Genomic DNA, 25,821 nt, shown 5'->3' on the forward strand with positions numbered 1-25,821 from the left:
AAATCATGCACGCCACGACAAGCCAGTTGACTCGCCCAGTGGGCTTTGTCTGCGAGGAGAGGTATATTGCGTCCAAGCGCGTAAAAGGGACGTGCGGATCAAAAGGAGGAAGGAAGAGAAAAACAAAGACTGTGCAGCGGCCATTCCTGCTGTTCGTAGCCTGCTTTTCCTGCTCTCGCACGCCTAAATAAACCCCTTTCCCCCGTGCTTGTAACAATATTTCAGCCGCGTGATGAATTATCTTATCTTACCAGTAATCGTTTCACCAATTCGCCTTTGAAGAATCAGCAAGTCACCAACGCGCTTACACCGCGCTGAAAGCTGTAATTACATTGATTTAGGTAAAGAATACAATGGAATCCTTTGGTTTCAGGCGACTTCGGTCTTTCTGGACTTTTACATTGTGTTCAAACAGCGGAAAATACGACGGAAGAAGAAAAGGGAAGTACACAGGAGTAGCACTGCTAGCTTCCAGCTGCGCCGGGGCAACAGGTTTTTCACAGTCGAGACGCGCGAGGATAACTCGCTGCACCTTAAATTCACACCACCAGAAAGTCCGAGCCCGGCCCAGGCCCGTGTCAAAATACCCGAGCCCGTCCCGGGTCAAAAAGCCCCTGCCGTGCCCGAGCCCGGAAAAAACTGCCCTACCCGGCCCGACCCGGCCCATGGGCCGGGCCGGGCCGGGCCCGGGCTTTCGGGTAAGCCCGAGCCCGTGCAGTGCTCTAGTCTCGACCACGTGATGATCCCGCGCAGGCACGGTCCAAGAATTTGCAACACTCGTGGCGTTGTTTCCGCAATATGGGTCTTGATGTGCCAATGGTGTGTGAACCGTCTGCGTACATTCGTATATCTTCGAAAGCAGAGAGCCAAAGATTAGCCCATACGTGCACCGCTGCCGAACTGGAAAAAATAATGGAAAAAAAAATTGGCTGTGCTTTAGCTCTGGTTAGACCTAGTCGCGTAGCGATAGCTACAGACCCCCGGCCGCGTTTAACTGCGCTTAGAGACCCCCGGCGACGCGAGCTCTCCCCTTCTATTGACCCTTTTCGCGGCGATCCCGTGGGCGCTGCCATGTTTGATCACGTGGTGACGCGTCCATTGCTTGCCTCAACTGCCTCCGTTGCCTCCTTGTTTATAATGGAAGTGTATGACGCCGGCGCGGCTTAGAAAACGTCTGTTTTCGGAGATATCGTAGACGGTGATTAGGTGGACGACACGAAGCTTTGATCACAGCTTCAGAGAACATCCAAAAGTGCTTTCGGAGCTGATTAAGCTACGTCTAAACGGCACAAGCAGCGTATATGGTGTTTGTTCTAAAAGCAGGACTAAATACGTATTCCAAGCTATCCAAGCTTTCTGATTATGAATTCAGTCAGGATTAGTGTGTTTTGCTCTTTGTTCTTTATTCGGCAAATATTTTGAAGCAGTGGCTTGTCAGTTTCTGACTCAGTGAAGTTCCTCGGTGCGGCCACTATCTGATTATTTTCTGCCTAATCGCTCGCGGGTGTGCTCAGTTCCGATAGATTTGTTCTTGCTGTGCACAAGGCTTGAAGCGGAGCTGTTTTGTACATTGTAATACCTTGCGGCAAATATATATTACAGCTAGTAACTCGCTTACTCTTGTAGACCGTCACGAAACATTCAGCTTCGACCATTCGTGCGCCATCGGTGTAGTGCATCATTTATTCTGCGTATACAGTGCGCATATATTCAAGTGTGCGCCCATTCACTTATTCTTGATACGTGGGCGATAGAGTGGGCGTAAGTTTTCCTGCCATTTGGGGCAGATGTGTATAGATAACGTGCGCGAAACTTACTGTGACAGGAAGCGGCGCTACTTCCTTTGTCATTGTTTAACGAGTGCACGGTACTCACTCTTGCCGACGTTCTGGGGATGAAGCCCTTTCTTTGAAGGTTAGCGATACAAGGCTGGCAGATGAGCAAATTTCTGTATCGTCGAGGAAAGCAGTACATCACGAAGTGCCGGTAACACGTTAGCACAGTTGGAGCAGCGGTCCGCGAACTTAATTGGCCCCACAGATTCATTCTATTCCTTAGCATGCCAGTCACTATTTTGCAGTAAACTATTGCACACGTCTTCAATTCACATGATTCAATCCAGCATGATTGGAGCACAGTGTGTTAGCCAAAACTCAGTTGCATTTCCGACAGCTGATCGCACAGAAGCAAGGTAGAAGCGGTAATGATTTCGTATTCGTGCGCGGTCGCTGAGGAGACGTATGGCGCGCCGCCGTGAGCGCCATCTCGTTTCTCTAAAACAAACTGCTCCGAGAAAAGGGTCAATACTCCCGGTCGCGTATTTCTATATGCGCCCACGTACAGCGCTCGACCGCTGGCGCCACGCTGCGCCGCTCGCGCGTATACCATGTTTCTAGTCGCCGCCGTTGGAACGGAGGAGGCGTTGACGGAGAACACGCTGGGCTGGTGGTGACTAGCCTTCTGTTACGGGATCGGTGGTATTCCCAAATAAACGCATCACTGTTTTGATGATCCAAATATAATCTCACTATCAGAGAGGGAGCAGTCAACCTGACTGGAGCAGTATTTTTTTACCCCGGTCATCACAGCTGCGGAGTGTGGGGTGTGACATCATACAGAGGGCGCAGCGAGCGCCCAACATCTAGCTACCAGCAGCTAAAGTCCAACGGCAGAAGCGGTGGCCGCGCGGCGACCGCGACGACGCGAGTTGCCGGACAATCGAGGCCTGTGGTGTAACTTCACACAGAGGGCGCGGAGAGCGCGCCAGCTGTGGCGGTTGCCAGGCAACGGCGGACGCGCACCTGTAGGAGCGGTGGCCGCTCGGCTACCGCGACGAGCCGAGTCGCCGAAGAATCGAGGCCCGTGATGTGACGTCACACAGAGGGTGCGGCGAGCGCCCAACGGTAGGAGCGGTGGCCGCGCGGCGACCGCGACGAGCCGAGTTGCTGGAGAATCGAGGGCCATGGTGTGACGTCACAGTGCGGCCACGGCTCAAAGTGCGGCGACGGCGAAGAGCCGAAAACCTGGCGTAATGTCGCTATCGTTACAAAACGCGACCACGAAGACTCTAAGAGTGCTTGCTCATGGAGGTGACGGGCAGCAACCCACCCTGCTGTCAAGAACAGATGCTATCTATCTATCTATCTATCTATCTATCTATCTATCTATCTATCTATCTATCTATCTATCTATCTATCTATCTATCTATCTGTCTGTCTGTCTATCTATCTATCTTTCTTTCTTTCATTCTATCTATCCTCTTAGGCCAGAACAATGGCAAAAGTCGTCTACCATCTTGCGCCGCTGGGATTGTGCTCATGGGGATGATGCCCCCAAGTCGGTCCATCGTCGTCACTCTAGCTTGGTGATCAAACTCTAGGGCGGAACCTTATAACGGTTCCGAAAGGAACCGGTTGGCTTGCCCTGACGTGATTGGTCAGAACTGTGGTTGCGTCAGCGGCCGTCAAAGACAGCGGGGTGGTACCGCAAGTTTTGAACACGTCACGCATCTTCAAAGCGAACCCGTCGTCGTCCATGAGTAGAACCGGCGAAGAGGTAGTCCGCTCTGGGTTTCGTTGCTGTGGCTTGGCTGTTTGCTTGCGACATTGGCCGCGCGCGGGCCGTCCCGCCTCGGAGACTCGCGGACTCACTAGACTCACTAGACGCGTTTTCAGCGCTATCAGATGAGGAGTTTCGACGTGATTATCCTCTGTCAAAGGGAACCGTTCGATTCCGGTGCGACGTCATAGAATAAAGAACCAACTTTCATAATTTCCGCACAACTGATGGTGATGTGGCTATTTCCTTTGATTCGAGTGGTTACAATATTTAACGCGTGGATTACCACCTGGCGGCGAACAGTTAAACAAGTGGTAATATTATATTGTCTAATGTACAATACAGGAATATGTTCAACACACGACGATACTTGAAAACTTTCAGCACAATTTTTAAATAATTGTTCATATTTCTTGAGCAAGAAGAAACATTCCGCAATTCCTCGATTAACTCGTCATATGATGACGTACACTTCAAAGGCGGCACCCTCTCGTTTATTGGTCGCGTCCTTCCCATCTTCCACCTCCGGCTTGGGAGTGGCCTATTTAGTGACGCAAGCGACGAAGCAAACCAGTTCGCATTCGGGACCGTTATAAGATTCCACCCCTGGTCATACCGTCTTTGTCACGTCTTCTACTGTAACCCAGTGACCCCAGTTGTCTAAAAGTTGCGATTCAACTTGCGAAGCTCATAAACGACTTTGTATATGTTATGTATAAGATTGAAATCTGTACATAAACTGCAAATATGTATACGTAGGGTTTGAAGTTGTGTATAGTCTGTTTAAAATCCTCTGAAAAAAAAAATCGCGAGGATTCGTAGGCTCGGTTTCAGCGGTGAATTAAATTTTATGCGTAAGTGTCAAATGACCCATGGAGCGAAATGCAGCTCCACTAACATGATACTTGGGTAGGTGCGATGAGTGGAGTGATGCACGGCTAAAAGGCGCTTATTGCCTTAAGCAATGCTCATAATCCCGTAAACGCGGCCTCCCCATTACGACGGCAGAAGAGAAGCGGAATTCTACGCTGCAATGATGAACGGCAACGCATCCAGCTGTGGTAGACGACGACGAACGCAGGAGCAGTGGCACGAGCGCGTGCCGAGCGCGAGCACAAGCCGCTTGCTTTACCGTGACGACCACGACGACAGGAGACGCCGACAACAGAAAGAGCTTTTCCTGAGCCAACGTGCGATTTTATTTGCCACTCGGCGCGCTCACCCGGAGAAGCGCCGGTGGGAGAGCGCGTAATTGCGCATCATTTACCGTGACGACGACGACAGGGCGACGTCGTCATCCCTTCAGCAATGTCATCTTATTTTCGTCTTGCCTACGTCGTCATACCACCGTTGTCGTTTTTTCGACGTCAACCTTTCTTGCATTGTAAAAAAAAAAAAAGTAGCTGTGATATTCCAAGCAAGATACAATAATGTCTTTTATTCACCGCAGTGAGAATAAAGCACTCGACGCTTTTGAACCGAAAGGATTCTTTATTGTAATTTTTGCGTCCTTTTGATAAACGGACACTCCATTTTTTATCCCATCAAGTTCCGTTTAAGAGGAGCCTACTGTACCTGCTATGCCAAAATAAAGTGTCGATTTCAAGGCAAACAGGGTAGAAATGCGTTAGCATTACGTCGCACCTTTTTCAGGGTCCGATTCGAAGATTTAAACAGCGTTCACGCCACTGCAAATTGTTGTTCAGGAGCGGGCTCGACAGACATCCTGCTTCTTCGAGGAGCGAAGTGCAACTGACGGTTATCCAGAGCAAACCACATTCAGTCGCACTATATGTATATATTATGGCGAAGAAGTCCGACACGGCTGTGGCCGACACGAAGGATGCCGACAGGAAGACGCAACAGCGTAGATTTAGCCAGTCACAACAGCGTCTAGCCTGAGCCCCACTTCAGTAGCGCTGGCGATCCGGCTGCGGAGCACTGCACGGCGCACTTCTTCCTTACATCTTCCCCCCTCGCTGAAGATCATCACGGAGCCGCACAGGAGGCCCAAGGCGTCGTGAGGGCGAAGGGCGCGTGATACGGCTTGAGCCGACCTACTTGCACAGTTTCACGGCATCGGCGACGCAGGTCCGTAGGGGGCGTCATACGTTCGATGACGTAGTTCAACGGAGAAGTTTGTTGTAGAACCCGGTAGGGTCCTTTGTATCGGGATACAAACTTGAAGGAGACACCTGGTGTCGAAGTAGGACGCACCCACAACCAATCGAGAGCGTCAGGCGAAAATTGGTGGTGTGGGCGCCCGTCGCCATGACCAAATTTCTGTGCGGAGCGAGCTAGTTGCCGACATTCTTCTACATACCGGGCGGCTTCGGAAACCGGTGTACCCTCTGATAAGTCGGGATGGTAAGCAAGAGTAGTGTCAATGGGAGATGACGGTTCTCGGTCATATAGAAGTAAAAAGGGAGAAAAACCCATCGTCGGCTGGGGTGCCTAATTGTAGGCGTACGTGACATAGGGAAAGATGAGGTCCCAGTTGGTGTGGTTGGAGGCGACATACATCGAAAGCATGTCGCCAAAAGTTCGGTTAAAGCGCTCTGTCAATCCATTTGTTTGCTGGTGATATGTGGTGGAACAGCGATGAATAACGCGGCATTCAGTGAGAAGTTCCTGAATGACATCGGCGAGAAAGACGCGGCCTCGGTCACTCAGGAGTTGGCGGGGAGCGCCGTGACGTCGAATGAAGCTTTGAAACAGGAAGGAGGCATGTCAGGAGCCGTCGCGGCTGGTAGAATGGCCATATCCGCATCCCTCGTGAGGTGGTCTATAGCTACAATGACCCAGCGATTGCCAGCAGCTGTGTATGGCAGAGGCCCGTATAGGTTTGTCCCAACCCGGTCAAAGGGTCATGAAGGGCACGGCAAAGGTTGCATTAGTCCAGAAGAGCGGCAGGGATCAGGCTTGCGGCGTTGACATTCTGTGCAAGAGCAAATGTACTTTTGCACAAATATGTACATAGCGCGCCAATAAAGCCTGTGACGTAGTCTGATGTAGGTCTTGAAGAGACCAGCATGTGCGCACTGAGGGTCGGCGTGGAAAGCGGCGCATGCATCAGTGCGGAGCTGCCGGGGTATTACAAGCAGCGATTTGCGTCCCTCTGGACGGTAGTTACGGTTTTAGACGATTCCGTCGCGGATGGCGAAGTGCGAAGCTTCTCGGCGTAGCACTCGGAATGGTGGGCGTGCAGGTAAATCAGAGATGTAATCTATCAAAGATGAAATCCAGGAGTCCTTGCGCGGCTCCAACGCCATGTCCACAGAAGCGAATGGGAGAAGTGGGTCGTCAGGGCGGAGACTCTGACAATGTCGGCGTGCACAGGCGAGCGCGAAAGAGCATCGGCATCGGCGTGCTTCTTGCGTGAGCGGTAGATAACCCGGATGTCGTCTCTTGGAGCCCCGCCCCCCTAAATTTTTTACCAAAACAACCACCGGCGCCGGGAATCATTCGGGATTTTGTCGCTCGAAAAGACATTTCGGCGCGAACACTGCGAAATCGGCTGGATTTCGTGGCAACGCTTCAAGGGCTTTTCGAGAGCGAGCGGGCGCGTTGCGGCATCTCGCAGCGGCCGTGGAATATACGGAGCGCATAGATTTAAATTCTAAAACGTTATGGGTATAAAGTTCTCATAAACTTTTGACGTGAAAGGTGCACTGACATTTCTAAATGCGTGCTTTAGATTTTCAATTCTGGAACTTTACGGGTTTAATCTTCTTATAAACTTGGGCCAACAAGCGCGCACTGCAGCCCTCGTATTCACGCCGTTCCCGAGATGGAAGCACGCGCTCGCAATCTTCCATACACGAAAATACTAAATATCACCGTGATTGTCAACTGGCAGCTGATAAATTTCTCCAAACATTTCAGGAAGCGCGCCCGATGTGATCGATTAGCTGGACCATGGCACGCAAAGTAAAATAAGAGAAAACAGAAGAAAGTTAGCGGCCTATAATTGAGACAGTTCTTTCTTGTGGGCGACAACGTCTGGCTCTCCGTGGCCATAGGGACATTGGTTCTATGGATTAAAGCAAAGCCCCGGCTGGAAATACTGGTATTTTCAAAGCGCTTGTTCGCATGCGAGCTGATTGTGGAGATACATATCTGAAGAACCATTTGGAAAGTTGTCCCAGTAATGACTCGTATTTAAGCCCAGATGTACAAAACCAAATTAAAGAAATTTGTGGTGAAATTATCAAAGAAAGGCTAGATGCAAAAGTAAACGCTGCAGCTACTTCTCCGTACTTGCTGACGAAACGACGTATATTGCTGGAATCCAACAGCTTACTGTTTGTGCAAGGTAACTAAACAAGGATGCCAAAGACATCGAAGAAGTGTATTTAGGTTTTCGCACCGGAATAGATGGCCTGTCTCATTGCGACTGGAGGTTCTATGTAAATGTGTACAAACTGCTGAAGATTCTAGTCACCCTTCTCGCGACCACTGCCAGCGCAGAGCAAATATTTTCAAACATGAGATTACTAAATAACTACTTGCGCTGTGCAATGTCTGAGGAACGCATGGTTAGGCTGGATCTTTTATACGCCCACAGAGACGTCGGCATCAATGTGTCCGAAGTCATTGACTGCTTCGCTAAACTTCTCCGCCGAGTGAAGTTTGTCCTTTAGACAGCGAAGCAGCAAAAATCAATTCAAGTAAAAAGCTCTCTGTCTTCACGTCCATAAATTTGTAATTATGAAAACGTATGACTGTTGATTAGCTTTTAAAACCGCAGAAATTTTCACCATTTATTGTAACAGTTAGCATCATGATCCAAATTATTATGCGAATACGAAAATTACGAGGACATCAATCACCAATTTTGACCGACCTTGCTCATTGAAAGCCTGGCCTCGCAGTGCTTCCCAACAAACACACTCGGATATTGGGTAGTTCCACTTGCCGCATCATCTGTGGCTTTCGTTTGTCGTTTTCTTTACGTTTTGGCTACCTGCTTTGATTTTTTTTTTTTTTGAAACAAAGCAATAGCCTTCTTTGATTTTGGGTGCAGAATAATTGTTGCCGCTGTGCAGGCAGCTGAAATTCAAATTTTCGTACGGATTTATGCACCTTCCTCCATTATTCTTTCCATATGGGGCGGTCGTCACCGCAGCACGGCCCAAGTACATATCACGATTTCTGCGTTCATAGCATTGATCTTGCCTGGATCGTCTGTCTTTCTTTCTATGTGTAAAGTTTACTATCTGTGACTGAGCAACATGTTTATTTGTCTTGTTTGACGCATTATATACAGTGACGTTTGCTTAGATACATAGATTTATTGGAGACTTGTACGTACATTTAAATATGTTGTTGCGAGGTTTTGTGTATACAAGCAGTGAACTTTGTTTCCAGCGACACTTTGCCCTTTACCAAGTTGTATCTTCGCATTTGGATATTCCATTCTATCTTCGCGTTTCTAATCTATATGTTGCAGAACTCCTGCTTTTTATATATACTCACTGTTGCTACTATAATTTCGGTGCAATTACTCACAATACACGACCGGGAACAGCTGCTCCTGCGCAATCCAGTGCAACGAAGGACAGCGTCATTGTGGTTTTTCCCTGGCCGTTGCATATGTACAAAAATGTAAACAAGGTTCTTGAATGATATAGATTCATCAAAATATTTGCCCTCAACTTGTTAATTTCATGGCCTGTACGTTTTTCATATCAGCAGTATGCACTGCGTTGCTGGTTTTGAACTGATATAGTTCTAAAGTTCGCGTGATATTTTGTGTACTTATTAAACAGACGAAAAAAACGCGGAAGCATTGATATCAGTTGTTTCTGCCACAATTTTGGGGACATACGGATATATTTTTAAGAATAAAATACATACTTTACTTGTATTCACAGTGCGTAGCGTTCAATAATTCGTTGCAGCATCTAATATACAATGGTATTGGCAATGGCAATGCAGTTATAATTCATGTATTTGATCCCTCGACAAATTCTATAAGGAGGAGGCCGCGCTGCAACCTGAGCCCCTCCCCCGAACACAATTTCTGGCTACGCCACTGCAGGTGACGCAACGTCGCGAAGGCATCGCAAGCTGGGGACCACGAGGAAAGATTGGTATCTCCCCGAAGAAGCTCTGTCAGCGGTGCCATAATCGAAGCGAAATTTCGAATGAAGTGGCGGATATACGAACAGAGGCCAATGAAACTGCGCAAGTCCTTTAGAGACGTTGGCCTCGGGAATTCTTTAACAGCACGTAGCTTAGCGGCATCAGGGAGAACGCCTTCCTTCGACACGACATGTCCGAAAATTGTCAGCTTGCGTGCCGTGACATTTTTTCAGGTTTAGTTGGAGGCCAGCGTTACTGAGAGAGCGTAAAACCTGCTCCAAGAGATGAAGGTGAGGAGGAAAATCTGGTGCAAACACTACTACATCATCCAAATAACACAAGCACGTGTTCCATTTGAGGCCTCGAAGAATAGTATCCATCATCCGCTCAAAAGTCGCGGGTGCGTTGCAAGGTCCGAATGGCATCACATGAAATTCGTTTAAGCCATCTCGTGTGATGAAAGCAGTTTTAGGGTTATCGTCTGCAGCCATAGGCACGTGCCAATAACCAGAGCGTAGATCGAGGGAGGAATAGAACTCTGCACCCTGTAAGCAGTCTATGGCGTCGTCGATCCGCGGCAATGGATAAACATCCTTTCGGGTTATTTTGTTTAGGCCACGGTAATCCACGCAAAAGCGGATCGATCCATCCTTCTTTTTAACTAAAACAACTGGCGATGCCCATGGACTGTCGGGCGGTTCAATGACACCACGCTGCAGCATTTCACCTACTTGTTCATCAATGACGCGTCGTTCTGTCGACGATACGCGGTATGGTCTCTGCGGTCGCGGTAAGTGAGTACCGGTGTCAATCCAGTGACATAGTCGTTGTTCGGCCCAGAGAAGTGCTATGGCAGTCAAAAGCAGGGCGAAATTTGTCGAGGAGACGGAGAAGGTCATGGCTTTGCTTGGGGTTTAAGGCGTTGTCGATGACCTGGCTGAAAATGTCTTCAGGCGATGTGGAAGTTACGGGACTACAGTAGAGGGTGTTGACATCTGACGATCCAATAGAAAGTTCCAGCGTGGTAATGGTGTCGTAAGGCTCCACAGTGCCGAGAAATTCACCGCTAAGCAACGTAATCGAGAATGGGAAGTGGTTGTATACAGGAAGGTGAGTCGCACCAGCTTGAAGGCCAAGGAGTGCGGTTGGGAGTGGTGAGAGGCGGAGATAAACGAGAGCAGTGGAAGGTGTGAAGAGTACGGTAGAGTCGGCCGGAGGCAACAGAACAGAATACAGGTGCCAGAACGGATGCGTGCGGAGGTATCTGGATGTCGTCACTGAGGGACAACTTGGTGAAATGTCGTCAAATATGGCATTTCCAAACGAAGAGAAGGCGACTTCTTCACGGGAGCAATCAATGACAGCTTGGTGACGGGAGAGAAAATCCCAACCGAAAATAATATCGTGGGAGCAGTGGGGAAGAACCACGAACTCGACTATGTAGAGCACTCCTTGAATTTCAAGTCTGGCGGTGCACGCAGCCACCGGCTGGACGTGCTCTGCTGTGGCCGTGCGGAGTAATGGACCGAAGAAAGGCGTCGTGACGTTTCGTATTGAGCGGCATAGTTTTTCGGCAATCACAGATATGGCGGCACCTGTGTGAATGGGGGCAAGCACAGAGACATCTTCAACAGCGACATCAATAACGTTGGGCGGCGAAAAAGGGCTTGAGCGTTGCGACGATGACGCAGTTCTTGCCTCGGGAACTGCGCCACTTAGTTTTCCGTGTCAGCGGTAGAGGGACGTAGACGTATCGGGGAGAGCGAGCGACGACGAGGAGAAGGAGAGCGGCGGTTAGAAACTGGACGAAGGCTTGGGCGGGGAAGGGGTAAATCGCGTTCTGGAGCGTAAGACAACGGATGGTCGTACGCAGCTGTGCGTGGGTCGTCACGTGGATGAAGTGAACGGTGGCGGTAGAGGCGTGCAACGTGTCCGGGAATACCGCACGAATAGCAGATCGGCCAATATACCGCTGTGCGCCAGGCATTAATTACTCGATGGACTGGAGGCCGCGGCGGCGTAGACGTAAAAAAAAAGTCACAGGCCTGCGCGGCACACGCAGAACAGTCACAGTGTAAGCTGGTGGAGCGGCTCAAGAGTAGCACTAATTTCGGAACCACGCACACCATGGTCTTCGCGACAGTGTCTTCGCCTCGTTTTGACGAGAACGATTTGAACTTCCAGCCCGGCGTCGACGGCGAGCTGCCGCTTGTAATGTTCTCTGCACAGCAGTCTTCTGAGCCCGATGATGCCTGGTGGTTCAGGTCTGTGACGTTTGCAGGTACCTTACCTAGATGGCGCCACCATCTGGTGGAGGCTGGGGGATCGCATTTTTTTTATGCGCGCCGCGTCTGAATGGCATCTCGTCGTCTGCGCATGCGTAAACTGCGTTTGAAGGCGCCTTAACTAGGTGTCGCCACCATACTGGCGGAGGCTCAGATCGTCTGCGCCGGCGTTTAAAGTGCATTTTTCCGGGGCACGATAGCAAGCGCTTGCGTGGCTCAATGATAGAGTATCTGGCTCCCACGCAGCGGGCGCGGGTTGCATCCCGGCGGGAACCGGGTACTTTTTTCGCTTTTCCAGCGATAGCGGTTACTATCGCCGGACACCGTCGGCGGCGGCGGATACCATCGCAAATCGAAACGGCTATTGGAATGAGCCCTTAACAGCTTACGCTGTAAAACAGGGCTAGGCATCGGAGGCGGAACCCGGAACGTCGGTGGTCGTGCGACAGCGTCGGCGCAAGTGAATGGGGCGGTGATTTGAGGCGCCCACTCCAGAGGAAGGATCTCAGACACTTGTTCTTCTATAACGTGTCGTAGGGTTGGACTAAGGGACGAACTTGACTCCGGCGGGTTGGAGATGAGGGAGAGTTGGCGAGCAACTTCTTCCCGGACGAAAGCCTGGATCTGCGAGAGGAGGGTGGAATCAGCCGGACAGGAGGGCAAGTCGGACAACGATTCCTGATAGGGAACAGGACGGCGGGTGAGGAGAGGATGACGGCGGAGCTCGTCATAGCTTTTGGTACAGTTCAATAACTTCGGCAACAGTAGAGGGGCTCTTTGAAATCAGCATCTGAAACACGTCCTCGTCGATACCCTTCAATATGTGCTTGATTTTACTTCCCTCAGTCATGGATGCATCAACGCGTTTACAGAGATCGATGATATCGTCGATATAGCTGGTATAGGTCTCACCAGGCTGCTAAGAGCGCGACTGCAGACGCTGTTGGGCACGAAGCTTTCGAGCAGCAGAGCGGCCGAAGACCTCGCTGAACTTTGCGTTGAACACAGTCCAGCTTGGGACTTCGCGTTCGTAGTTGCGACACCACAAGTGGGCAATTCCGGTGAGGTAAAAAGGGACGGTGGTCAATTTCATGATGTCATCCCATTTGTTGTTCAGACTGACGCATTAGTATGATGAGAGCTAATCATCAACGTCGTGGTCTTCAGTGCCGCTGAATATGGAAGCGTCTCGCTGACATAGTGTGCCAGGCCATACGGAGGACTGGGGAGCGGGTGGTGGTAAGCTCGTGGCGCTTTCGCTGGTCATAATGATAGGGGGAGTCCGGCTACGCAATTCCAATATTACAGGAGACTCAGCAAACTTCCACTAACTATGGCAAAGAAGTCCGACACGGCTGTGGACGACACGAAGGACGCCGACAGGAAGACGCAACAGCGCAGGCTTAGCCAGTCACACCAGAAAACTTCTAACCCAAGCCCCAGTTCAGTAGCGCGGGCGATCCGGCTGCGGAGCTCTGCACGGTGCACTTCTTATTCCTTGCATTATATATATATATATATATATATATATATATATAGGGTGTGCCAACTATCATGCATCAAGATTTATAAATCTGCCAATTCCACGTAGTTGGACACCATCAAGGTAATGTTGTTAGCCCTGGCTTGGCGATACTCAGATAATTTTTGCATTCTGCCTAATTGCGCAAGTCGCCCTAAATAATTATTGAACCTTTCAAATATCAAAATTACATGAAAAGTATCACTGAGTAAATTGCAGAGCAACATGAAAAATGTCGCAGTTTCGCCCGAAAGGCGAAGCATCAAATGTCATAGCTAATTAGTAGAGAGCTACTCGAAGTAGGGATAGTAGTTTTATCGGCTGCATAAACTTGCACACATACGCTTACTAATTGAATTAACAAGCTTGGTGCCAGCGCGCACAAGCAAACATGAATAGATCACCCTCGATGACCGCAGACAGCCACAGTCAAAACGCTGGCAGCAAGTGCAGCCGCCGCAGCAATCGATGCTTCAATTAAAGGGAAACTGAGACATCCACCCACATGTAGAATTTGCTACAATGGAAACCCAACCGGGTTCCTCGAAAGAAAGACTCGCAGTTGAAGAAAAATTCATCCTGGTCCGGGACTCGAACCCGGGACCACCGCCTTTCCGGGGCAGTCGCTCTACCATCTGAGCTAACCAGGCGGCTAGCAGATGGCACGGTGAAGTCGAATTTGTGGACAACTCGAAGCAAAGGCAAGTGTATGACGTAATAGTTCAGCGGAAATTCGCTAGGTGGAGATAAGTAATTAAAGGGAAACTGAGACATCCCCCACATGTAGCAATTTGCTACAATGGAAACCCAACCGGGTTCCTCGAAAGAAAGCCTCGCAGTTGAAGAAAAATTCGTCCTGGTCCGGGACTCGAACCCGGGACCACCGCCTTTCCGGGGCACTCGCTCTACCATCTGAGCTAACCAGGCGGCTAGCAGATGGCAGGGCGAAGTCGAATTTGTCGACAACTCGAAGCAAACTCGAACCCGGGCCCACCGCAGGAAAGGCGGTTGGCCCGGGTTCGAGTCCCGGACCAGGAATAATTTTTCTTCAGCTGCGAGGCTTTCTTTCGAGGAACCCGGTTGGGTTTCCATTGTAGCAAATTGCTACATGTGGGTGGATGTCTCAGTTTCCCTTTAATTACTTATCTCCACCTAGCGGATTTCCGCTGAACTATTACGTCAATCGATGCTTCGTGCGGTCTATCGCTTCAACAGAAACTGAGTGGCGAATGCACAGCACATACAAAGGTCAGAGCCGTGTGGAGATCGCTTTCAAGATATGGTGCGCGCTACAGCCCACACCGGCGCAAATTACAAGCGCAGTTGTCGCCAGAGTAGAAGCTGCGCCCCCCTCTCTCTCGCGCTGCCTTCCCACTTTCCTCCTTTCGCGTAGGAGATTGAGTAGCCAGTTCCCCTTGCGCCCGGTTGCAAGATACGCATTTGGTGCCTCAGCACAGCAAAGGCGCCTGCAAAAGCCGCATGCACAGGTGCAGAAAGCGAGATACGATTCAGACGAGGCGCGCAATCAACGCGATCCCGATTTAAGATGTGCGCCACGTATTCTCGGTACCTCCTCGGTACGCGTTATGGTGTCTCCTCGTAAGGTACGAACCGCCACTGAAGAAGCGAATCGTAGAGCTACGTGCGCGGCTACAACCAAGCATCATCGGGCTCATCATACTGCTGTGCTGAGAGCATTACAAAACGCAGATCGCCGTCGACGCCGGGCCGACAGTTTCGATGGCTCTCGTCAAAACGAGGCAAACAGACTTTGCAGCGAAGACCCTGTTGTGCGTAGTGCCGAAATTTCTACTCTTAAGCCGCTCGCTCCACCAGCTTACGCTGTGACTGTGCTGCGCGTGCCACGCAGGCCTGTGACTTTTTTGACCACATGCTTCTATTCTTTGAACTATTTTACTGCTTCATCCTTTGCTTCAACGCTTTACCGATATATATATATATATATATATATATAAAAACACCTCTACTCCGTGATCGTCTTTCACTTTTGTCCACTTTGACACTCCGAATGCTAACCCATAACAAAAAAATCACAGCATATCCACGAAGTGAATGATGATGAGTGGGCGCAGCACCAGGGGATCATTCGGGTAAACCACAGCTACGGACGAGAGAGAAAGAGAGCGCGCGTCGGGAACGAACGTCCTGTGCACTGCAGCGTCCCTAGCTAAGGACGAGAAAGAAAAAGAGCGCGCGTCGGGAACGAGAGAAAGAGAACGCGCGTCGGGAACGAACGCCCTTGTGCACCGCAGCGCACCTAGCTACGGACGAGAGAGAAAAACGCCGGAAGCCAGAATCTGGCTTCCGGAACCGGAAGCGGAACCGGAAGTGGAAACGGAAGCGGAAGTCGGCTTCCGGTTATGCTATATATATATATATATATATATATATATATATATATATATATATGCGTATTGACCCTTTTCGCGGCGATCCCGTGGGCGCTGCCATGTTTGGTCACGTGGTGACGCGTCCATTGCTTGCCTCAACTGCCTCCGTTGCCTCCTTGTTTACAATGGAAGTGTATGACGCCGGCGCGGCTTAGAAAACCTCTGTTTTCGGAGATATCGTAGACGGTGACTAGGTGGACGACACGAAGCTTTGATTACAGCTTCAGAGCACATGCAAAAGCGCTTTCGGAGCTGATTAAGCTATGTCCAAACGGCGCAAGCAGCGTATATGGTGCTTGTTCTAAAAGCGGGGCTATATACGTATTCCAAGCTATCCCAGCTTTCCAAATATGCATTCAGTGAGGATTAGTGTGTTTTACTCTGTTGTTTATTAGGCAAATATTGTGAAGCAGTGGCTTGTCAGTTTCTGACTCAGTGAAGTTCCTCGGTACGGCCACTATCAGATTATTTTCTGCCTAATCGCTCGCGGGTGTGCTCAGTTCCGATAGATTTGTTCTTGCTGCGCACAATGCTTGAAACGTAGCTGTTTTGTACATTGTAATACCTTGTAGCAAATATATATTACAGCTAGTAACTCGCTTACTATTGTGGACCGTCACGAAACATTCAGCTTCGACCATTCGTGCGCCTTGGGTGTAGTCCGTCATTTATTGTGCATATACAGTGCGCATATATTCAAGCATGCGCCCATTCACTTATTCTTGATACATCGGTGATAGAATGGGCGTAAGTTTTCCTGCCATTTGGAACAGATGTGTATACATAACGTGCGCGAAACTTACGATGACGGGAAGCGGCGCTACTCCCTTTATCATTGTTTAACGAGTGGTACTCACTCTTGCCGACGTTCTGGGGATGACGCCCTTTCTTTGAAGGTTAGCGATACAAGGCTGGCGGATGAACAAATTTCTGTACCCTCGAGGAAAGCCGTACATCACGAAGTGCCGGTAACACGTTCGGACAGTTGCAGCAGTGGTTCGCGAACTTGTCCACACAGATTCATTCTATTCCTTAACATGCCAGTCACTATTTTTCCAGCCAACTACTGCACACGTCTTCAATCCACATGATTCCATCTAGAATGATTGGAGTACAGTGTGTTAGCGAAAACTCAGTTGCATTTCCGACAGCTGATCGCACAGAAGCAAGGTAGAAGCGGTAATGGTTTCGTATTCGTGCGGGGTCGCTGAGGAGAGGTATTGCGCGCCGCCGTGAGCGCCATCTCGTTTCTCTAAAACAAACTGCTCCGCGAAATGGGTCAATACATACATGCATAGCGGTCTCCAGGCGAACCAGAGCTACGGACTTCTAGTGAAAACTTCATAAAACTACATGCGGCGTCTCTTTCACGTACGGACACAACGGCATCTATTGAGCAATTCATAAACTAGAGGTGGCTGCATACTACTACTACTACTACTACTATTACTACTACTAGTACTACTACAACTACTACTACTACTACAGAGGAGGGAACGACCCACACCCTAAGGAGCTTCGCCCCTAAAAATCACCGCCCCTCCCACTCCGTGAAGATAGTCGAACAGCGAAGCTGCCTTAATTACATCGAGTGCTAGGAGTATTACATGTGCATGTGATGCACGTGATGCAGCTGCGCAAACACAAGCAAACGCACATGTACAGCAGGAACTTATATATTAAAACGTTGCGAGGCGAAAAGAGGCAGCGACTTCCGAAGGTACTCGGCGTGTGTCCAGTTCTCTGGTCGAAACCTGCCGAGCCGCCGCCAGAGTCATTCACCGACACCGCGCGCGTTCGGCGCGAACGCGGGGAAACGCACAAGGCGTCGGCAGCAGCTCTACTTGTTGCATCGTTGGTGCTGCTACATGTTTGCGGCTCTCTCAGTGTATTTTTTGCGTGAGGTTTGTGTCGGCGTTATGGCATGCGTTTTTTTTTTTCGCGTGTAAGTGGCGCCGCCCCTTTTTTGCGCGCCAGTAATGAGAGCAAGCGACAAGCGCGTTCACGAGCCAACTCTAGTTGAAGCTCGCGATAGGCAGCCTCTTCCTCAGGAGTACTCACTAGAGCACTGCACGGGCCGATTTTTGCAGCCCGGGCCCGGCCCGGGCCCGTTTTTACATTGGGCGGCCCGCCCGAGCCCGATAAAACTTTTATGGCGAGACCCGGGCCAGGCCCGGGCCCGGAAATAGTCTACGTTCCTCGCCCGGCCCGGCCCGCCACCCCTTTACCTTAGGCCCGAGCCCGGCCCGAGCCTGGCTCGAAACTGGCCCGAACCCGGCCCAAGACCGAAAAATACATGTTTTTCAGAGTTGAGAGGCCCGAGAATAACTCGCTGCACGTTACATGCGCACCACCAGAAAGCCCGAGACCGGCCCGGGCCCGCGTCAAAAAACCCGAGCCCGGCCCGGGCCCGGGTGAAAAAGCACACGCCGTGCCCGGGCCCGGCCCGAGCCCGTAAAAAAACTGCTCTACCGGGCCCGACCCGTGGGCCGGGCCGGGCCCGGGCCGGGCCCGGGCTTTCGGGTAAGCCCGATCCCGTGCAGTGCTCTAGTACGCACTTCCTCGTGGCATTCCCATAGTCACATCTCATCCCAGCTGCGATGCGCGTTCGTTATCAGAAAGGGCGCGTCGCGCAGAAACACCTCTTATACCCATCGCCTCTTCTCCTCGCGCCCAGGGTCTCCTCCTCTGCTGGTCACGTGACCTGCCCTCCCCGGCGGGGCTTTAATCCTCTCCTAGTCACGTGACCTGCGTGACACCAGATAGACGGCAAAGGCTCGACTAAGAACAGCTCCGTTGTTGAAAGCAGGAAAGCTACATTTTACTATAGTGCCTAGTATATTCTAGGCACTATAATTTTACTACGCTATTTAGGTCCACCTTTCCGGTGCTGGTGCTCTCTGCTCTGAGCACTGCTTTCGAGCACTGAGTAGGGTGCCTACATGCAACGCCGTTTTAGGGTGGTGGCAGCCTTTGTAAGGGTACTTGCCACCGCCAGCTAAATTGGCGGGTTAATTGTGAGGCCAAAAATGGCGAAAGATCAGCCGACAGACCACACTACCCGCAACCCTTGGTGACGTGAAATTAATTAACTTCTTTTAATAAACTTTGGCCTCAGCAGCCAGAGACAAACAGCGCGTCTGAGTGCCGTACACGGCACGTCTACCTTTTAGTTAAACAGGCTAGTCAGGACAGTCTTTATTACAGCACACTTCGAAAATCACCCTTTATATATTATGTACAACTGGAAGGCAACGACAATGCTTAATGCAGTTCACATTCTTGGCGTGAGATAATCCTACTACGAGCATGCCATCGTGCCTTATAACTTCTTGCTTTATATGTGTCACACGACACGCAATAGAAAAGTAAGGTTGATGTGTTCAAATAAAAGGAAAAGGCAACTAGTATATTAAAGATGTATGCAGGTTTCTTGTGCACACTGGCGGAAAACGAAATTAAAGAAATTTAATAGATCACGTGCCAACATGAGCACATCAGAGCGTGACAAATAAAGGCAGAAAGACTGGGGACAAAAATGGCTTCCCCCCAAATTTGGCGGTAAATAGCAGTCACAATTTTGGTGTTGTCACCACCCTAAAACGGCGTTGCATGTAGGCATCCTAGCACTGAGATTTGTGTATGTTCAGCAATTTAGGGTTTATGTCTTTCGCGAGCAGTTTAGTCCAACCAGAGGGGCTGCGTCGGTAAGGAAATACTATTTGCTCCGTAAACTTTCGATTATTATAAATAGCGTAGCTTAGAGTAAAGGTTATATGGCTGCAAGGATATTCCTTGATAAGACTGCAAAATGTTTGCTTGTGCACACATTCACTGGGAAAACTATTACGCTAACAACCGGCAGAGTTTGAGCAACTATGATGGCTTCACAAGGTAGGGTGAAGTCGACTGCTTGAATTTGTTGAATGAATCTCACGGTAGAAAAATATTTTAGGGGCGAAGTTCCTTAGGGTGTGGGTCTGCTGTCTCTCCTCTGTAGTATGTAGTAGCAGTAGGTAGCCACGTCTACTTTTATGGAAAAAAATTCCGAAAGTTGTGTCCGTAGCGCGGAATCGAACCAGGGACCCCTCGCTTCCGAACGCGCGGCGCTAACCACTACGCCACGAAGCGCACATGGACGCACGCACCACGATGACAATAAATACCCAACATTAGCGAAAGACTGCGCGTTTCTAACGCGTTTGTGCTAGTGCGTTACGGCCCGTGTAAGAAGCTGGTGTGAGACGCTGTGGCCTCTCCGCCTGACCCCCGTATTCATAAACGCTCCTCGACTTGAACTTGACTTGCCACCGCCTTGGGCAGCGTGTTCGAAACGCGTTGAAGGCGGTGGCAAGTCAAGTTCAAGTCGAGGAGCGTTTATGAATACGGGGGTTATACTCGCGCTGCACGCTATGTCGGTATCTCGGGCATCTCCGTCGCCGATCGACGCTTTGAGGTGAGCGCTTACGAGGCCGCCCCCCACTCCACGTGCAAGGGCGTCATCCGCGGCATCTCCCTCAGCGACGGGCCTGTGATGATCGACAAAAAGCTCGTCAATCCAAGAAACCCCACGGTGCTCGGCGCCAAAAGAATCAAGAACACCGGCACCGTGGTGGTTCTGTTCGACGGTTAGAAGGTGCCCAATTTTGTCTCGTACGGCGGCATTATCGTCAAGTGCACTTTATTTCGCAAGCAAATGGACGTGTGTTACAGCTGCGGCAGACTCGGGCACCGCTCCGACGTCTGCCCTTCGCCCAACGAAGCCATCTGCAGGGGATGCGGAGAAGCAAACCCCGACGCTCAGCATAGGTGTGATCCTAAATGCAAGCTCTGCGGAGGCGACCACCTTACGGCCGCCCAGGAGTGTAAACAAAAATTCCAGATGCCGTATCTCGTCAGGCGCAGACGGAGGGAACGCTCCCGCGCCCTCAACGACGCGAATCAAGCCCAGCAAGCATCGCCTCAACGCCGATCTGGCCGCAGCCGCTCCCGGTCCAGGGAGAGATCCAGGTCTCGTGGACGCACCAGGAGCCGCACCGTCTCCAGGTCCAGGTCGGGATCCCGGGTCCGATACAAATCTAGGTCCAGATCCGGTTCCAGGGGCCGCCAAGGTTCCAGAGCCCAGCCATCACCCGGACCTCAGTCCGCCTCCACAGGCTGCGGGAGGCAACCGACCCTCGTTTGGGCCGATCTGGTGCGTCCCAAGCCCGGCGCCAATACGGGGGCCGCTCCGGCACCTCGTAACGACCCGCCCCCAGAGCAAGCTAGGGATTCGGAAGTCTTTCGCTTACGCAAAGAGAACGACGACCTCAAGAACACGATCAATAGGCTCGTTAAAGAAATGGCGGAGATCAAGAAACTTGTTTCGAATGCGTCGGGTAACGATGCGGCAGTCAGGGCCTCCGAGACTCCAATCCCAGCTCCGGTAGACGGTACTGCAACGTCCTCAAAACGCAGGGCAGTCGTAAATCAAACATGCGAATCGGGAGTGTTGTCTGCAGAAGTCAGCGAGATTAAGCAAACTCTCACTGCGCTGGCAGACAGCCTCAAACAGGTCGCCCCTAGCGTTACTTTCCTCACCGACAGCGTTCGCCAAATTCAGGTTGCGCTCGGGGACCCCAAAAGTGGCCTCGGAGCTCTCGCAGATCGCATTGACGCCATTGAAGCGCGAATGGCTTCATCCGCCACCGTCGTTCAACCGCTGCTGAGGGAGGGAAGCTAGACTTAAGTATCCCACCAGCGCTCCGACAGAAGGTCCCATTCTTTGCGCAGCCCTAACTGCCCCGTTAGGTGGTTGTCCGTCCGGTCAGCCCAATAATGGATAGATCAAAAGAGAGTTTTCGCATTTGGCAATGGAACTGCAGGGGTATTCTAACAAGAAAGCCCCGCTGCAGCAGTTTTTCAGGTCTTTGGTGATCAAACCTCAGGTCATTGCTCTTCAGGAAACATTAGTCTCCGCTGCCTCGCTCCAGGGCTACAGGGCCGTGTCGGGCCGGCCTGGGGGGCGAGGCATTTGTACCTTGATCGATAAAAGGCTTACTCATCTCACCCACGACCTCAAGCTGGGGAGCGATAGAATCGAATATGTCATGGTTGAGATCCTGCTCGACGCGCCGCAGCGGAATCAGCGCAGAAACAGTGTATTCGTTCTCAATATCTATAGCAACCCCAGGGACTCGCGCCAACAGTTCAAGACCATCCTCAAGAAAGCGACCGACCTGGCCGGCCCACGACCCTTGGTCGTCGTCGGCGACTTCAACGCCCCGTACGGCCTCTGGGGTTACATCTACGACACTACCAAGGGGCGCAACCTGTGGCAAGACGCCAACGAGATGGACCTCACTCTGGTCACGGACAAAGCTTTTCCCACGCGTATCGGCAACTCCGTCACCCGGGACACGACACCCGACCTCGCCTTTGTCAAGAACGTCGAGGACGTGGGCTGGGAGAACACCGCCATGGAGTTTGGCAGTGACCACTACATTCTCGAGACCCACTTCAAGGTGGCTCGGAGTAGGGTCAGGGAATTCACATTCGTCGATTGGGACCATTTTCGCAACATTCGGGAAGAACCCGGGAGAGCCAGGGAAACCACCAGCCTCGAAGAATGGTGCGAATGCATCCGCAACGACGCTTCCGCGGCCACCAAGAAAGTGGAAACTGATCTCGACGTCGAGCGAATGGACAGCAGACTCGCCCATTTCATCGAGGCCAAAAACGCCCTGCTCCGTCGATGGAAGGGTCAAAGGCTCAATCGCAGACTCCGAAAGAAAATCTCGGAGCTCAACACGGTCATCGATGACCACTGCAAAGCGCTATGCCAGCAGCAGTGGGACGAGCTCTGCGAATCCATTGACGGACAGATGCGCAATGGCAAGTCCTGGGGTATGCTGAAGCACCTTCTCGACGAAAGCGGCTCCAAGTCAAATCACAAGCATACGTTGGCCCGTGCCCTTCACGAAGCCACCAGGTCTCACACGGTTGATGTACTCGTCTCCAAGCTCATTCAGAAGTACCTGCCCATCCGGCGCGACGGGGATCCGGCGACCCAACTCCCTGACTACCGAGGCCCTCCTCGCCCCGAGCTGGACGAAGACTTCTCCGTTGCCGAGGTCAGACAGGCCATCTTCGCGCTCAACCGCAAGTCTGCGCCGGGTCCGGACGGAGTCACCAACAGAATGTTGAGAAACCTCGACGACCCGTCGATTGTCTTTCTCACCGAGAAGATCAACGAGTCCTGGAAGAGCGGCGTGGTTCCTGCAGAATGGAAGTCGGCCTGCACGGTGCTGATTCCCAAGCCCGGCAAGGCCCCGAACATCGAGAACCTGAGGCCGATTTCTCTAACCTCCTGTGTCGGCAAGGTCATGGAGCGCGTCGTCCTCAACAGACTCAACGGGTACCTCGAAGACAACGACGTTTACACGTACAACATGATCGGGTTCCGCGCCGGACTCTCGACGCAGGATGCAATGAAACTAATCAAGCATCAGATCGTGGACGGCCGTTCCAGAGACGTCAAGGCTCTGCTCGGTCTGGACCTCGAGAAGGCTTTCGACAACGTACTCCACGCCTTTATCGTCAAGACCATTTCAGACCTAGGTCTCGGTTCCAGATTCCACAGCTACGTAAGCTCTTTTTTAACGGACAGGAAGGCCAATCTTCGCATTGGAGACTTCCGCTCCGAAGATGTGCCCCTCGGAGCACGGGGCACTCCTCAGGGCGCCGTAATCTCCCCCACACTATTTAACATCTGTATGATTGGTCTTTCCGAGAGGTTGGCATGCGTTGAGGACGTCAAGCACACCATCTACGCCGACGACATTACCATCTGGTGCGCCGGGGGATGCGAGGGCAGAGTCGAAGAAGCCATGCAGGAGGCGATCGACGTGATCGAGGAGTATCTCCGCCCCACCGGACTTCGGTGCTCCCCCGCCAAGTCGGAGCTTCTGCTTTACAGAAAAGAGAAGGGAAGAAGACCGAACGATTGGAAGCCAGTCTCCGAAAGCAACATCTGTCTTCACACTTGTGATGGAGGGGTGATACCCAGGGTCGACGTCATTCGGGTCCTGGGCATGTTTGTCGAATTCAACGGCGGGAACGGAACGGCTCTCCGCAAGATCATCGCAAAGACGGACAACGCCTTCCGCCTCGTTCGCAGAATCGCAAACAGACACAGAGGCATGAAGGAAGCCAATCTCCTCACCCTTATCAACGCCTTCGTATTATGCCACTTGACGTACACGATTTCTATGCACAACTGGCTCAGAGCGGAGCGAGACAAGCTCAATGCTCTCATTCGCAAAGTAGTCAAAAAGGCTCTCGGGCTACCCATTAGGACCCATACCGAAGATCTCCTCAAGCTGGGGGTACACAACACCGCCGAGGAGATTGCCGAAGCCCAAGAACGTGCGCAACTCGCTCGCCTGACCACCACAGTGGCAGGTAAACGCATCCTCGAGGAGCTGGGTTACCCTCCTGCGGTATCTTCGAGGGTCAGTACCCCGATCCCTAGGTGCATTCGAGACAAGTTCGAAGTGGCCCCCGTGCCTCGAAACGTCCATCCCGTCCACAACGAGGGCAGACGCAAGGCGAGAGCAGTAGCAATTATGAAACAGATCTATCAACAAGGCATCAGAGCACGCTTCGTCGACGCCGCGGAGTACAGCGATGGAAAGACCTTTGCCGTCGTCGTGGTCGACTCCAGCGGCAAGCTTTCCAATAGCGCTTCAATTCGCACTTCAGACCCCGAGGTCGCCGAGCAAGCCGCCATCGCCCTCGCCCTGCTAGACGGTCGTGGGTCTGAGATCTACAGCGATTCCAAAACGGCAGTTAGGGCTTTTCAGAAGGGTCGCATCGCCGAGCAGGCTGCTCGTCTTCTTAGCGTCTCCAATCCGGATGCTCTCACGCATCATTCGATTCACTGGTTTCCCGCTCACGTAGGGTCGGTCGAGGGTGCTCCCCCGAACCTCAATGAGTCTGCTCACGAGGCTGCGCGCGACCTCACCGACCGCGCTTCCTCTGTAAGGAGAGCCGACACCCCTCCCCCCTACGGCCACAGGGATGCTCCCGCTACTCACAACGAGGTGACAAAATTTTTCTACATGTCCAGAAGGGTCTTTCTACCCCCTCACCCCAAATTGAATAGGGCGCAAGCTGTTTCGCTTAGACTTTTACAGACCGGCACATATCCGTGCCTGGCCGTTCTGCACGAAGTTTACCCTGACGTATATCGCGACGACGCCTGCCCATCCTGTGGGCAGACCTCCACTCTAGCACACATGCTCTGGGAGTGCGGGTCGAGATACCCCAAGTTCAGCAAGGATGAGTGGGACTCGCTTCTGCGTAGCCCCGCTCTAGACAAGCAAATCCTGGCTGTCCGGTGTGCCCGCGACCGGGCTGGTGGGCTAGACCTGCCGGTCCCGACGTGGGACTAGCCGGGTGCGCGATGAGTTCGCGTCCTCGCCGGACCTGTAATAAAAGTTATTTCACTTCAGCAGTCATGTGATTGCGTCGACAAACGCGGTGCACGTTCCGGCATGTGTAAACGGCTGCGTAAGACGCTGTGGCCTCTCCCCCTTACTAGAGAGTACTGCACGTTTCTAACGCGTTTGTGCTAGCGTCCCCTTAAGCGGGAGATGGTGCAATTATAATGAAGGGCGCTGTTATAAAATAGGAATGACGTCACATATGGTACGTGTCATTGGTGTAAGTCAATTGTTCGATTTAGTGCGGCGAGACTGGGCGAATTACACGGAAGATTCACGGTTTACCGATGATTCCCTCCGGAGCTTCGCCCACTCATCATCATTCACCCCGTGGATATGCGGTGTTTTTTTTATTATGGTAATCATGCTTGTGAAATTGTAGTACACAGGACTCGTATCATATACTGTGACGTAGCAGTACATAGGACCTTTAATTTAATACACCACGAAGACGTGGTGGACCGATTGCACCC

The sequence above is a fragment of the Dermacentor silvarum genome, chromosome 6 (genome assembly GCF_013339745.2).
Source record: "Dermacentor silvarum isolate Dsil-2018 chromosome 6, BIME_Dsil_1.4, whole genome shotgun sequence".
Classification (NCBI taxonomy): Eukaryota; Metazoa; Arthropoda; class Arachnida; order Ixodida; family Ixodidae; genus Dermacentor; species Dermacentor silvarum.